General features: G+C 38.2%; 1 protein-coding gene across 5 annotated transcripts in view; it reads right to left on the minus strand.

Annotated features, from left to right (window-relative positions):
• LOC134210642 (uncharacterized) overlaps positions 1–2,145 on the minus strand; it is a 79,424-nt gene extending 77,279 nt beyond the window's left edge. For all 5 annotated transcript variants that reach the window (XM_062686797.1, XM_062686799.1, XM_062686798.1 and 2 more), the window contains exon 1: positions 1,274–2,145. The gene's annotated coding sequence lies outside the window, so the exon portion shown is untranslated. The remainder of the gene's footprint in view (positions 1–1,273) is intronic.
• Between the last annotated feature and the right edge of the window lie 14,657 nt (positions 2,146–16,802).

A 16,802-nucleotide genomic window follows, 5' to 3' on the forward strand; every position in this document is an offset into this window, starting at 1 on the left:
GAACTCAAATTGAGGAACTGAATTCAGTAAATACTTTACACCTTATATGGGTACCTGGCCATTCTTCCATAGCTGGAAACGAATTGGCTGATGAGTTAGCTCGTAATGGAGCATCGCATGACTTTATTGGTCCTGAGCCAGCTATTCCAATATCCAAGTGTTGGGTGAAGCTTTTGATCAACTCTTGGGCTGTCACTCAGCACAAATGGCATTGGAGTAGTCTGGATTCATGTCATCAAACAAAATTGTACATCCGGGAGCCATCTCCGGTAGTAGCAAGCTATTTAGCTAATCTGTCTAAACAGAATTGCAGTGTCTTAGTCAAGGCCTTGACAGGTCACTGCCGACTGAACTATCACATGGCAAATATTCAACGCGTTGAATCATCTGTTTGTGATAGTTGTGAATCCGATTATGGAACTTCTTATCATCTAATATGTAACTGCCCAGTCTATGCACAATTGCGCTTCCAAATATTTGGTAAACACTTACTTAGTGAAATTGACTTCAGAAACCTGAACCTTCAGAGTATTTTGTTGTTCATAACCCGTTGTGGTAAGGAGCTATAAGCTCTTGTACGCTAATGCGTTGTATGCCCTCTTCAAGGGCCCTTTTCCAAACATTCCCTTTGTTCTCCCATCCACATTCCTTTCCTTTTGTTCACTTCCTTTTCCGTCAGGTGTGTGATGAAAAAGGCTGTGAAGGCGATGGCACAAATCTCCCAAATTGAGGTGAACGTGCCCCTGGAGCCGACGTTCTGATACCTGATACCTGATACCTGGGATGGAACCAGTGAACCGGACACTTTGTTCCACAGAACTTTAAGAGTCGACCTTGGCAACCGGATGATTGGTTGACAAATACAGTACAGTACGGTCATCCACATGCATGGATAGATCAAGGACCAGTCCTTATCAGCACAACGTATCTATTCCTCCGATGTAATATGTAATATGTGGTCTCAGACGAGTTCTAGATAAGAAACACAAAACAAAAGAATATGGTGGGACCAACATTACTAATAACAGAACCTCTGAAGTAGAAGGCGTATTTTGCGGTTCCTGGGGACAGATAAGATTTTTTCCTCCCAACGCAGGAAAAGGCAATGGTCCAAGCAACATCTTCCTAAAATCATTTTCTATCCATCGAAGCACATAAAAGTTAAATGACAATGACAAAAAAAAAATTAAGCAAAAACAAAACCGAGTTAACCGAAATCTCCCTGATCTCATTTCCAAAATCAGCATACAATTTAAAAATGAAAATAACTTACTGAGTTCAAGATTGCTGCAAACTAGTGCCAACCAACTGACTTGGGCATGTATCACCGGACCGGATCACAGATGAGATCTTCAAAGGCTTCTCGGAATGATCTCGCACACACAATCTCTCCAACTCGACACGAGACTTCTTCTATCTTAATTAAGTGATTTAATAACCATTCGAAGCACGCATACTTTTCGCACGACGATAGCTCCTCATTCCTCACTTCACTAATGGGGCTTAATTGAATATCTTCTAGGAAGCACAACAACCGGGCACAGATAAACGACAGAGATCTTCTCAAACTTCATAAGCCAACCGTTTCAAAACTGAACCGAACAGGCAACGATGGTGATGGTGAAATTTTCGTTGAAACATTTTCTTTCATTCCACACGGTTGTCGTCGTTCACTTCATCTTCGAGTTGATAGGTCATAAACTATCGAGCAATCTGGAACCAGCTTTGCGTCTCTGTTTGCTGCTGTGGGTATTCTGGAGTGCAGGAAGTTGCCGCGAATGATGCTCGGCGACTGGGAGCAAACAGCAGCCCCTCACGTCGACGTCGTCGTCGCGCAACTATTATTAAGTCATGAAAATGTTCAAAAGAACACACCACGGCGGCTAAGCACGGCACGCGAAACTCGGGAAACGGCGACGGGCGGCGCAATCGCACCCTACATAGACCGAGGAGAATCGCAATTCTAGAAGGTCATAAATCGATCGTTAAAACTATGACGACAACGGACCATGGGACTCATAAAATTTGAATCTCCCAACCACGCGCAACGAACTTTCCGAAATACACAAACAGTAAACAGGATAGATGGAACGCAATGATGGTTCTCCAATCCGAGCAACGAACCGAACTGAACTGAAAACTGGTTCTGATGAAGCAAAGCAGTAACCGCGATCCCGCAGCAAAAGCCAGGCAGACATTCCTTTGGTCGCTGCATTTAGTTTCTCTCCCTCTCTCGGTACGAGATATGGCGAATGGAACCAAAACGTGATGATGATGGTGTTGATAGGGGAAAATACCTATTCTTGGCAGTCTAAGACATTCGCCAAATTGAATGGTAAAAATAATTAATAATTACACTAAAACACAGGTACAGCTTAATTGGTATACATTTGTATGCTCTTTCTTTGATGATTGGTGTTCACCAAATATAACAGCTTTTACCATAAACTCAGTAAATTTATTATAAAGTAACAGGTCAACGTTTCTTCTATTGGCATAGCAATTTCTATTATCAGCAATGGATTTGCTCCCTTTAGCAACTAGACATGGAAGTAGAAAACATTCATATTAATCGGCCGCACGCTCATCTCGCTTCACTCAATTTTGGAACAAACTTTATTGTTTATCAAAACTGGCTTAACACAAAACATTAATTTTTAGCCTTGGCATAAATTTTATGTCATGTACACAGATAGGCAAAAGCATTTAAACACATTGTAGAACAAATTTAACCCTTATGAAGCCATCAAAAATCAGACGTGAATGGCAGATAGGGTACCCGTGTACCCTTATATTGATATTTTCATTACTTTTACCATTTTCAACCTATTTGAATAATGTTTGCCATTTAGGAGAAGGGAACTTATATGCTTTTTGTCCGCTGCCAAGATTTACATCTTTTGTCTTTTGTAATGCCTTAGAGTCGCGTAAGCAAAAGTCTATCAACCTGTTTCAAATATACAACTTGCTCTTTGCGGTCCTTACATGATATGTTTGTTTCATAAAAAAAATCATGGTGGTTGTGTACAAGACACGACCGCTTGACGTAAACTACGTGAAACCAAATCCATACACATAAGAATGATTTGTCTGTCTGCCCTTATAGACTAGGAAACGGCATGAACATTTGTATGTAGAAGTTTTAGCGAATGATGAAGATTCTTATGATGATATTAGACCCTTCCTTTTCTGGAAGAGGGACTCTCATACAAATGAAGTACACATTTCTGCTTTAATCGAAAATTAATCTAAAAAATGGAATCCAAAATTTGCAAATTTCGAATACTTAACGTCTTTTAAATAATGTAAAAAATATATATTTAATCAATTTTAGGTAAAACAAAGCTCGTCGGTTCTGGTAGTATAGTATATTAACAATATATTCCACCTCGTGAGTCTTCATATGTTGAATAATGGACAGCACTGTCCTATCCAGCCGCTGGAGCCACCCCATTCTTACACTACGTTTCACAGTTGAATAATAGATAATACCCTAAAAGTAGGCAATTATTTTTTTGATGAGCTTGGAAAATATTGAAGTTGCAAAAGGAAAGCGGTCCTGTCAGCCACATAAGGGTTAAAACACTACAGTGTTGCTATCACTTTTAATATAATCCATGGTCTGCGTAAAAATCCGAATAGAAACATTTGTATTTTAACACTTTTTTTTTTAAATAAATGCCATCGCCGGATATTTTGTTCGTATTTTTGCTAAAATCAAATCACATAGAATTGTGCGTGGTATCTTTTTAGCGTGTGTTTGATATGCTCACAAACACATTCTCTCGCTCTATTCCGAAGTGTGCTGCTGTCAAAGAAAACGAACAGTCCTGATTTTATTTAGTGAAACATAGAGCAAATATTGCATAAATTTGCTCTTTGTGGTAATAATCAAGTGGTGATAAAGTGTAAAAAGTAGTGTACGTACTTAATTTGTCGTGTCAAACGCAATAAAGAGGAGAAACAGGCGATCCAAAAAAGTAAGTAACAGTTTGCTATTCGTGCGCTGCTTTCTTTGGCAATGCAATAATGGCAAGGATTTCGAAGGTGTAAATTTGTTTCGGTGATTAACACATCAAATCTTGCTACTTTTACACAAACAACTTATTTAAATGAAAGCTTAGACTTGAAATTGTGTGATTGAATCAAAATTATGTTCATGAATAATGTATGTTTGCTGGAAAATGCAAATATTGATGAGGGTGCCAACAACTGTCGCACCCTGCCAATGCCGTATTCTACCCTATTGAAGTTACTGTGCTGATCGCTTATGCTCTATTCTGCGGCTCTGTTTTGCTACTGCTGCAGCGATGCCAGATTGCTTCAACATTAATTCCGTAGATTCACTCAAAACATTTGGCTGGTCCTATTTCGGCTCTACAATCCTAGTATAAAGGATATTACATGACAGATCTCTAACTTTTCTCAATGCATAGAAATTAGATAACAACAAGACCGTCAAAATTTATGGTTACTGGTCTTGTTATTTCCTTTCATGAAAATCCAAAAAGAATGAGATTCATAGGCACAGTGCCCTATACAGTTTTCGACACTCGTCATAATGGCAGTTGCTATACATATTTTTGACAGTAACTGTTTCCAACGCAGAAACTACCGTTTTCGCATTTTATCAATTGAACTTAAATTGATTCAACATAGAATAGTTTAGACTTCTTATTTTTCAGAACATTTTAAATTATTAAGCTGATTGCTTGGCTGTTTAGTGATAATAGGTTCGTGCATTCTTGAATAATGACCCTACATGAAAACAATCCTGAGAAAAGTTTTGCTGTTTTAATGACGGAAATGTTCCGATTACAATCAGTCACTACGAAATGAGCAAAGACAGCGTTGTACCGAGTCGAACGCAATGCCAAAATTGGATTCCTGCGCAAGAGGGTATAAAAGTGAGACTGTGAGACTTTCTACTGATTGCACCTGTTGGAGAGAACCTAGTTGGGCTATGTCACTGGTAGTTTAGTTTGCTCAAATTCATGCAGATCTCTTTTCAGTTTAGGCAAATGATTAAGTTTTTATCACTTATGAGATTATCTTGACTCTTGTTAATTGGCACTGACGGTGCCAGAGTTGTGGTAATGTTAACGTTATTTATTAAAGGAGTTTTTATCGAATTTCACTAACTTCCGACAAATTCCTTTGGAATTCCTTTGGAAATAGGAAAAGGTTTAGGAATAGGTTTAGTAAAGAGTTCTTCCGGAAATCCGTTGAGAAATTCTTCTAAGGATTCTTATAAGAAGTCTTCCAAAAAATGCTTTAGTAATATTTTTAGAAAATCCTACAGTAATTTATTCAGACATAGTTTAATCAATTCCCTGAGAAATTGCCACAGTGAAAACTTAAGTTCTTCGGAAATTTATCCAGTACTTGATTTTGAACTTCCTCCAGGAATTCTGGGACGAAACTCTAGGAATGTCCGAACGAATTTCAAAGAAGTTTCTAAAGGATTTTGTAAAAGAGTTTTTGAAATTCTCAAATTTCTTCAAGAATTACTTGGAACATTCATCCAAAAATTCTTTTGAAATTTCCCCAGTGATTTCTTTGGAAAATCCTCTGAAAATTGCTTCAAGAATCAAAAAGTCTTAGGAATCTCCTCCATATATTCCTTTTGAATTTCCTTTAGAACTTTCTTCAGAACTGCCTCCAGCAATTTTCTTTTGGATTTTTTTTATGCATTTCTTAGAACTTTCAGAGAACCTCCCGTAGGAACCTTCGAAAAAAACTTTTGAAGAAATTTACAAAGGCTTTTCCGAAGGTATCGCTGGAAGAATGTTCAACGGAAGTGCTGGTGGATTTTTGAATACTATTTGGAACTACTGCACTACTGCAGCAGCTCCCGAAAGTATTTCTGGAGGAATTTAAAATTCCTCCAGAAATACTTTCGGGAGCTGCATTTACAAATGATTTTTTGAAGAATTTCCGAAGAAGAACCCGAGCGGATTTTCGAAAAGTATTCCTTAAAGATTTTTTGAGAAAATTGCTCAATGGATTTCCGATGGAGTTTCTAAAAAACATTTCAAGGAACTATCGGATGAATCTCTGAAGGATTTTCGAAATAATTTACGATGTAATGTCTTATGGAATTTCCTAAAAAAAATGCCTAGATTTCTCCAGAAATTTCTTTGAGAATTCCTTCAGGATTTTCTCCAGCAATTCCCTCAGAAGTTCCATTTTTTCATCTATGCGTTATATTTTTATAGTAAGAATTAAATTAAGCCGAAACAAAAATTTAAAAATATTCCCACCTCGGATTATTTTTGCCTGAAAATAATAAATTGAGGGAGCAACAATAAAATTTCCATAAATTTTAAGGGTTTTCAAAGTTTTATCTTACAAATCCTAGGAGTTTTAGACTTTTTTTCAATGTTTAATGTTTAATAGTTTTTAACGTTCCTTCTTGACCTTTCGGAGGCCAGTAGGACATAACTTTTAATAAATATTTGTAACGACCTTTCGTTCCCAACAGAACTTACGTATTGCTTTTTTTGTATTGCTTACTCAACTTGAATTTAATTTGAAATCAAGTGAGAATATTTGACAATTCTAAATTATCTGGTTTACTACCTAAAAAACGCACCACATCACTCACATCATTATACAACGGGCATACAGCTTTTGAATTTCAACTGATGTAGAGAAGAATCACGTACGGTCTGCTGGGCAAAAGCATGTTTCAGATTCAAATTCAATACAGTGACCCAGTACAATGTTAATCACTGGTGATTTAACTCTCAGATACTTCAATTGAAATTAAAAATGCGCTTAAAAAATCCGTAGATTTCCGCAGAAATTTTCAAATTTCCGTAGTTTTTATCTACGGATCCGTGGATCCGTAGAAAGCATTCAATTCCGTAAATCTACAGAAATTTCCGTAGATCTGGCATCGCTGTACTGCTGGCTTAGGAGCCACAGACAACGAGTGGACACTGCACTGCAGAGGAAAATGCAGTTGGCCAAAATTTAACTGCGTCAACTTACTTATTTTGGACGGATTGTAGTTTGTGGTCCTTAAGCCTGGAACCTATATTTATTTCCACCCCGTATACAGCCCTTCCAACATAGCTTCCTGGAGACCATACCACCACATTCCACTTCAATCGCAAATGGAATTGTTCGATTAGTGAAAAACGTTATGAAAAACCTCAGCATAGGTTCCATAGTTTGCGATGTAAGGAAACAGAATGATCATGAACCAGTGTGAGCGCACAAGCAAAGTGATATTACATTACGGCCTCTGGCAGTCTCCTTTCGTACATCTTCTCACCAGATTTTCCTTCTTCTCCGTCTATGCTTTGCGATGTGTATACCTTGAGACGACCGAAGTTTGCAACTTGTGCCTACTTACACACTCGTTTGCGCCCCGGCCGGTCCTCGTATCAAAAGGTTCAACCCATAAGGAATAAAGTTTATGTACTGTGCACGTCGAGTACCTTATGCAAAGCTCTCTAATAAGCGGTACTTGAGATACCGCCATTAGGAAAGAGAGACCCAAATTATAAAACCCTGTGATGGGTCTTTACTTGGAATCAAACGCAATGCCATTCTAATGTACGTTTATGGCATATTTCAACGACTTTTTTTAGAGCTACTACTTGATTGCAATTGGTTATTCTGTAGATTTACTTTATTTATATAAATCAAATTTCCAGAATAACAAAATACAACATTAAATAGAAATCTGTGGTATTGGGTATCTTACAATTTGAATTTGTGGTATTTGTGTTAGGCGCAACCGTTTTAAAGGTGAGATGTTTGTTTAAGGTGAATTGCGTTTATAAGCCAATTTCTATATCGCGCTCTCAGGGACAATTTTTTTTAATTCAAGCAACAGACATCGAAGAAACTTTTTCATCTTTACGCCGTAGTAGCATACACGAAAAAAAATTTCATATATGCTGATCACCTATTAACTGACATCCTTGGCCCTATATAAAAGACGGCGACTGTAGACTAGGTCGCGATTTTTCTTAACTTGAATTAAAGAAAATATCCGGTGACCCACTTTTAGGATTCAGAATTGAATCATCCGATGCCAACAATTGCATTCGTAATTCTACACCCAACCGGCGGTTGTTAGATTCTCCAACAATTTTGTATAAAAATCTACCAAAACTTGTATAAAAACTGGGCATATGCGAAATTGCTAGATTCTTATACAAATATTGTATAAGAATCTAACAATATTGTAAGCTTTTCTTATATTTTTTGTATAAGACGCTAACAATTTCGCATATGCCCAGTTCTTATACAGGTTTTGGTAGATTCTTATACAGAATTGTTAGAAAATCTGACAACCGCCAGTTGGGTGTAGGACACAGTTTCTGAAAGTGAAGCATTAATATAAACATGTTGCTATTCCCCAGTAATTTTTCGAAAATGATTTACCTCATTACAAACTGTACGTGCAAATGCATCTTGAAATTGGACATTCATCTAGACATGCTGAATTGCCTGTCCATTCATAAAACCGTATAATCGGATAAACTGAACCTTTGAGGAGGGGGCTTCCTTCTCATAATTATTTCTTTCAAAATTTTCTACAGGGAACCACAACACGAACGATCTCACACATCGCAACAAGACCGATGATGATGATGGATTATCGAAGACGATTCTTTTGAAAGTGAGGCCAGAGGAGGAAAAGGTATGATCGAAACGCAATATAAGTACGGCGTGTTGAAAGTGAGATTTGTGAATTTTGATTCAATACTATTCCATTTTGTCATACAAATCCGTGGCGATTAGTCTCTAAGTCTCTAATAACTATCTTCTCTCTAGTCTCTAATAACTATCTTCCCCATATTACATTCAAGACGACCATTTTTTTTTTCAACGTAAAACATACATTTCTAGTAACGACTTCTGTTTCATGCCTATGCTAGATTCAACAATCAACATATATATTTATTGTCTACATGTCTATACGAGACATGAAGTAGACGGTGATCGAAAAAACCTGCTCGGACGAACGGCAATAACAAAGCCGAAAAGTTCAAAAGGGCCGAATACAGAGCCTATATGGCTTTTAAGACGTTGATTGAGAATGAGTAATCACCGCTCAAAGGAAGATGCCCCACACAGCAGTGAATAGGTGGGAACGGGAAGACAGTGGAATTAACCCGTAGCGTTTTTGTGTTCAGTAGGGCTGTAGAAAGCTCATCAACTTATGAACTTAAGCAAGTCGTATGTAAATGATCCATATGGCACTGAATCCCATAGGATTCCCACCCACCCACGTAGAAGGGTCACGAATCACAGTTATCAGACAAACTATTCGAGCTTAACTATTGTCTATGAAATGTTCACAGAAAATTCTAATGAATGTCCACGGAAATATCTTCATAATAAGCTACAGGAACTCTGCCGAATTTTCACGAAAGAAAAACTCATTGATAATTTTGAATAATTTCAATGTGTAGTTTTGCCTTTCTCGTATACAAAATATACGTAAAGGCTATATGTTCGCTCCAAAAACGAACTTTTTATATGAGGCCCGGAGACCCATAGTGTTATATACCTTTCGACTCTGCTTGACGAATTGAATTGATATCTGTGTGTGTGTATGTTTTTTTTTCTTCCTTAGCAATGGAGGGGGAATCTGCTCAACAGACATCCTGGGTTGGACGTCCAGGAAGTGCGGGGTTAGGGATCACCTCCATTTGCAAACGAGGGAAGCAGGATTACATCCCCAACCCGCTAAACCGTTTCCATTGCCGCCAACCCCGTCGTCCCTTCGGTACAACCAGAAAGTAATGCTTCAAATGGGGGCCAGTGCACAACGCACCCTTGAGGTTAGCTGCGTGTCCTTGCAGCACCAAACATCGTGACTCGCTTTTTAGAAGAACACCATGGTATCGTGCCAGCGCATTGCCGGCTTTCCAGGTGGTCTTACCACGCCCTATGTCCTCGGAAGGTGGGAAGGGTCGACTTCGCGCCTGCTTTCCTCTGCACGGCTGGTATCAAGAATTATGATGCTGCGTGCACCCCAAATTGACCTTTCTGCGATAGGGCCAATTCGCCATCAAACAGAGGGACTTGCCGACGCGGTGCCTACGCCTGCCCCAGCCTTGACGAGGACCCCTTTCTGTTCTCGGGCTCGGAACCCGCCCAGTTGACCGACACCGCGAAAGCGACAATACCATGTTGTTCTTCGCGCGGCCACTTGTTCGATAAAAGGATCGAGTTCGACCACAGGGCACCGGTATGACCCATGAAGCCGACTCCGAACCCTTGGACCACCTCTTATTTGCGCCTGAACTAGCCATTCCTCGAGTCCACGCGCCACCTTCTGTGTAGCTCCGAGACGATTTGGACGATAGCCGATAAAACGGCGTTCCAGCCAACTTCATCTTCACACATCCTCCGAACTAGGTTGTCCGGGATAGTGTCCAGACCACATGTGGCAAGCATGTGGTCACGCATTGCGCGAAAACGTGGGCACACGAACAACACGTGTTCCGCCGTTTTCTCTAAACCTGCGCACACCGGACACTCGGGCGAGGCCGAGCAAGCCAGCTGCGTTACCTGCACTATGATTTTGCAGCACGCTTAAACGCCGGTGCCATCGTCCCTAATCCTTAATCCACAGGCGTTAAGCGACCCGTGCCGAGGGATGCATGGCCCCGTGAAATAATGAGCTAGGCCTTTAACGGAGCCTGTGGGGCACCTGGGCACCCTCCACAGTAATTTTCCCTTACCGCGTCATGCTGGGCTCTGGCGTGGTGGACCTCTTTTCCCGAGCAACTCGTGGGACCAAAATGGAAAACCAAGTCAATTCTTCAATTAGTGGTAGTAGTGTAGGCGACAACCCCTTCGCAAAAGGTGAGTTGTTTAGGTCTCCGCCTAGGAGGTCAGAGGCAATAGTCAGCAGCTCGGTGCGCAGCGCCAGCGTGGGTCATTTAACCGTCTCCCCCCTCCCCCCTTGACAGAAGCGAGATCTTTAGTTCGTGGCTTTGTAAGCAAATTCCAGTCTGCATTGTTCTTTTTTTTTTACAATAGCCGGTCGCAAGCGACGCTATATGTCAGAGGATTTGTGCACGCTGAATGGTGGTGAAAATACAGAGAATTGAATTCCCAGGACGAAGTTGTTCCCTGGCGGTGGCCATCTTCTTGTTTCAAACATTGAAGTATAATCCGGTTACTGTTGTTCCGGCTGTGGCGTTCTGGTGGTTTCGGTTGCTATTCCTGCTGTGGTGCTCTGGGAGTTTCGGTGGAGTCCTGGATGTGGGGCATTTGGTAAAATAAAGGTATGTGCAAAAGATTTCTTTCTACTAGAGTGTGAAAGTAATTTGACAATATGTTTTTGAATCCTTCTCGTGTTTTACATTGCCAGTGGCAAATAGATATTTGATAATATGGGTTTGATAGGTACTATTGACCCTTACGTACAGGGTACGTCTTTTTCCTATTATGTAGAACAAATGGAGTATATTTTTTCAAGCAATGACATTCAGGAAGCCAAGAAGAAGGATATATTTTTGAGTTTGTGTGGAGTCACAGTGTTTCATGAGCTGAAACGTCTCTATCCAGCCACAGATCTTAAATAGTATGGCGATATTATAAAAAAAAAACTTAAAGAAAGATATTATAAGGCTGAGTCGAATATAGTGATATCAATTTCGGTGCCGCGTTCAGGAACCAGCTGAGACAAATTAGAACTTTTTATTAGATGTAAAGTTATTAGCTGAAACGTGCGATTTTGGAGAGTTTAGAGATTCTGCGATTAGGGATCAATTAGTCTACGGGATTTTTGATAAGATTCTTCAACAAAGGCTTTTAGATGAGGAAAATTTGACTCTCAAAGTTGCTGAGCGTATTATGAAAGCGAAAGAGGTTACAGCGAGCAGTTCTCAGGCTATCAATAGAACTGGAGGAGGTGATATCTTCTTCTTCTTCTTATTGGCATTACATCCCCACACATGGCCAGGGAAGTCGAGACAATTTCCAATCCGAAAATTGCCTAGACTGGCATCGTGAATCGAACCCAGACACCCTCAGCATGGTCTTGTCTTGTAGCCGCGCGTCTTACCGCACGGCTAAGGAGGGCCCCTTAAGGAGGAGGTGATATACACTCTGTTAAACGACGAGCCTAGAGGTTATAAAGGAAGGGATGGTAATGAAAGAGGAAGAGAAAAAGAAAGGCTCACTGTATGATGCGAAGAAAATATTATTTTTTTTGAGGACTAAGTACGATAGCGTTTTTAACAGAGATTTCAAGCATCCCATTAAGGGCTATGAAGCGGAATTGGTATTTAGGGAGGAAGCCCAATTTTCAAAAAGGCCTATGACGTGCCTTATCGTTTGCGAGATAAAGTATTGGAACACTTGAAAGAATTGGAAAAGGATGGCATTATAACACCAATTAAAACAAATTTATGGGTGTCACCTATAGTAGTTGTTCCGAAAATGAACGATGAAATTAGGTTAGTTATTGATTGCAAGGTATCCTTAAACAAAGTATTGATACCCAATAGATACCCTTTGCCAACTGCGTAGGATTTAATCTCTTCTTTAGCTGAATGCAAATGTTTTTGTTCGTTGGACAGTCCAATGGACATTAAATGGACTTAACGACTGTTTATACACAATTGAAACTTTCTAGGAATTCAAGAAAGTACGTTGTCATCAATACTATTAAAGGACTGTTTACTTATAATCGGCTGCCGCAGGGAGCGTCATCTAGTGCAGCGATCTTTCAGCAGATCATGGACAATGTTTTGAGCGGTATTGAATCGGTATATTGTTACCTTGATGACGTGTTAATCGCAGGAAAAACTCCAGAAGAATGCGTAGAAAAAGTTGAGATGGTTTTGGATCGTTTGTCTCGAGCCAATATTAAAATTAATTTTTATAAATGTAAGTTTTTTGTCAACAAGTTGCCCTATTTAGGCCACATTATTTCAGAGCAGAGACTTCATCCCAATCCAGATAAAGTATCTACTATACAAGAAGCAAAAAAAATCGGAAAATGTTAATGAATTGAAGGCATATTTAGGGCTTCTTAATTATTATAATTAATTTCTTCCGAACCTTTCTATGACTCTAAATCCCTTATATGGATTTACTAAAAAAATGTGAATTTTTTGTGGAATTCCTATTGTGATAGAGCTTTTGAGGAATCTAAAAAGAAATTAACCGCTAATATATTCACTTTTTATGATCCTAGAAAACCTACTGTTCTTCTTCTTCTTCTTCATTGGCATTACATCCCCCACTGGGGCATTGCCGCCTCGCAGCTTCATTAAGCACTCCCACAGTTATTAACCGCGAGGTTTCTAAGCCAAGTTACCATTTCTGCATTCATTCAGAGCGTTAATGAATAAAGCTTCCAATGAATGATTAAATTTGTTATGATTAAGTCGTTCAACTCTATGATTCAAGATTATGATTAATGATTTAATCTTTTTTGACTATGATTAATGATTATGATTAACGATTAAATTGATTTTTGACAATGATTAACGATTATGACTAATGAATAAAACGTTTGGAGTATGATTAACTACAATATGATACGCTGACACAATATGTGTATGATTAATTATTAAAGATCGGTATGATTAATGATTAATGATTATGAATAACAAAATTGAATGCCTTGCATATTGATCAATCATCAAGTAACATTTTTACCAGATTGGGTTATTGAAAGCTATGAAAATTAAATGATTATGATTAAAGATTAATGAATAAAAGCGATGTATGCAATGATTAAAATTGATGATTAATTAATAGACTCAAAACAATTATGAATATGATTAGTGATTAATGATTAAATGTAAAATTCTATGATTTACGATTAGTGATTAATGATTGAATCATATTTTTTGTATGATTATGATTAATGAATAATGATTAAATAGCCCATTATTCATTAATCATGATTAAATCTATGATTAATCACTAATGCTCTGAGAGGCTAACACGATGATACTTTTATGCCCAGGGAAGTCGAGATAATTTCCAATCCGAAAATTGTCTAGACCGGCACCGGAAATCGAACCCAGCCACCCTCAGCATGGTCTTGCTTTGTAGCCGCACATCTTACCGCACAGCTATTAAGGAGGGCCCCCTATTGTAGTCAGTACTGATGCATCTTCATATGGTTTAGGTGGAGTAATTTCACATATAGTCGATGGAGTTGAAAATCCCATTTGGTTCACTTCCTTCTCGTTAAACAATGCGCAAAAGGTCTATCCAATACTTCATTTAGAGGCATTGGCAGTTGTTTCCACGGTAAAAAAAAATTCATTAATTTTTGTATGGTCAAAAATTTATTATATATACGGGCCGCAATTCAATTTTTGTCATTAGGTTGCAAAGATATATCATGGATTTAGCTATATATGATTATGCGCTGGTGTATAGGCCCGTCGAAAAGCAAGGAATACGTAAATGGGTGTGATATTTGTTCAAAGATGACGAATGTTTCTGGCAGCAAAGATACTAATAAATGGATACCGACATTGAAGCCTTTCAGCAGGAATCACGCTGATTTTTTTTACTTCAAGGGACACGCTTTGTTGTTAATTGTACTCTTAATGGCTAGAAATTGAGGTCATGAAAAAGGTACATGTGCAGAAAAAGTTTTGACGAAATTTATTAGTTTTTTTTGCAAGATATGGTCTTCCTGATGTAGTGGTGACGGACAATGGTCCGCCATTCAATTCTATTTCTTTTATTTCATTTCTTAAGAAGCAAGGAATACAGGTGATTAAAAGTCCACCCTACTATCCCCAAAGTAATGGGCAGGCGGAAAGAATGGTAAAAGTCACAAAGGCCCTAGTACCACAGTTCAGTTCGATTTGGTTGCAGCAACTCCAATGTGACTTGATTTGGTCGCATATGAGTCACTGTGACTGTTATGTGACAAGTGTGCTACTCGGGGGAGGTCCTAAATAAGTTCCTTCTGGATCCTCAATTGCTTTCGTTCGACATGCAGGATAAGGTTATTTTTTTCTCTTTAACTATAGGAATACTTGTCTCGAAACTGGTGATTCGCCATCTGAAAAAGTTTTAGGATATAAACCTAAGACTCTACTGGACTTGTTGAACCCAAATAAAGCACTTAAAAAGCAACTAAAATATCCTCCAGTACTGAATGTGATTTGTAATCATCCTAAAAAGAACATGTGTGATCCTTTAGAGACTTTAGAGAAATGCTTATAATAAATTCTAGACAAATTGTAATTAAAATCTGATTGATTTATGATACGAAAAATGTTCCAAAGTTTATGGTAGATACATTTTTGGAAAATATACAAAAAAAATGAGATAAGCATCCAAATAAGTACTTCAGAACTTTTTCCGTATCGTACATCAATCAGATTCTAAATACAATTTGTCTAGAATTCATTACAAGCATTTTAAAATGATCTTCCTATGCTGCGCTGCAGAATCTGCCAATGTTAACACCGTCGTGTGTCTTCTTCTTATTTTTACTTGGATTCGTCTATAAAGTGGGTCTCTTGCGTCTCTTGCAGTTTGACCGTAAACCAGAACAGAAGGTATTTAGTATCCCAGTAAAGAAAGAAGTTATTTTAATTTTATAATCAATCTAATTTTTTAAATTCTACGTTTTTTTTCTTGGCTGATTTATGGTTTGCTATGATGTTAAGATTTATCATCAGAGCCAATGCAAAGTTTATGTAAGAAATATTCATTGTTAAGGAGAAACATAAATTCTGATTCGTATCATTAAGCTATTTTCTATTCATTTAATTGCATCGACATTACTATTTTGAATGCAAATGCACATCCTGATAAGTCTGAATAGTTCTCCACTCCTAATCCAGCTTTTTACGCTAGCCATAAAACCTGTTAGGGGTGATTCAGTTTTGACGTTTGCTGTGTACAACAATTTTCATGCAGGATCCTAGTAGCCTTATTTTTTAAGCTTGTTTTGCAACCTGTCAAATATTTTCACATGTTGATTTAATACGTTTGCAAATAACGGTAGATTATTCTGATAATATTTATAATAATATTTTTTATTTTAGATTTGCTGGAGCCATACTAAATATTTTGTTCAGAACCTCCAAATATTACGAATTGGTGAGACAATCAAACGATCTTGTGAGCAGTATTCCCATTTCTAGAAGCTCTGCTGTATGCCAACCGGCGATAGATTCTACATAAAAAATAAACCGTATTCTGCTCACGATAAACTACTTGTGCCTGATCAACAACTTCAATCGCTACATTTCATTGAATTGATGCCACTCCCATGGTTATTATTACTATTTTACAATTGGTTGAAACTTAAACAATTGAATTGATCAGTTAAAAACATTAGCACAGCATTGAGAAAATACATTGAAAAACGAACCACAGTTTGAGCTCCGTACAATTGAGTTCTATGAATAGCATTGGGACATTTTCTGAAGCGCGATGTCTTTTTCGTTAGCTACGTGCCTCACAGCATTAAATACGTAATATGTGAAATTGTGAAAGCTTTACTGCAATCGATCAAAATCTTTGATTCTGATCATAAAGTGCAATGTCAGTAACTAGTATTTTCAAAATAAAAGCTTGTAAAAAAAGCCTAGTCCGCGTCAGAAAAGCCTAGTATCAGAAAAAAACCGGATCTGAAATTGATTATTCCGTATATGGACTATTTTTTCCGATATGTCATTTATTTCAACTAATAATTTCACTATTTATGGGCAGCAAATAACAGTGACAGACCGAATATATAGCGGCTTCATCAATAATCTCGACATCCTATGTATCGGAAACACATCAGATTTTCCCTGGAGAATAAGCGATAAACCACGAAACACTGC

Source organism: Armigeres subalbatus, chromosome 2, assembly GCF_024139115.2.
Source record: "Armigeres subalbatus isolate Guangzhou_Male chromosome 2, GZ_Asu_2, whole genome shotgun sequence".
NCBI classification, from domain to species: domain Eukaryota; kingdom Metazoa; phylum Arthropoda; class Insecta; order Diptera; family Culicidae; genus Armigeres; species Armigeres subalbatus.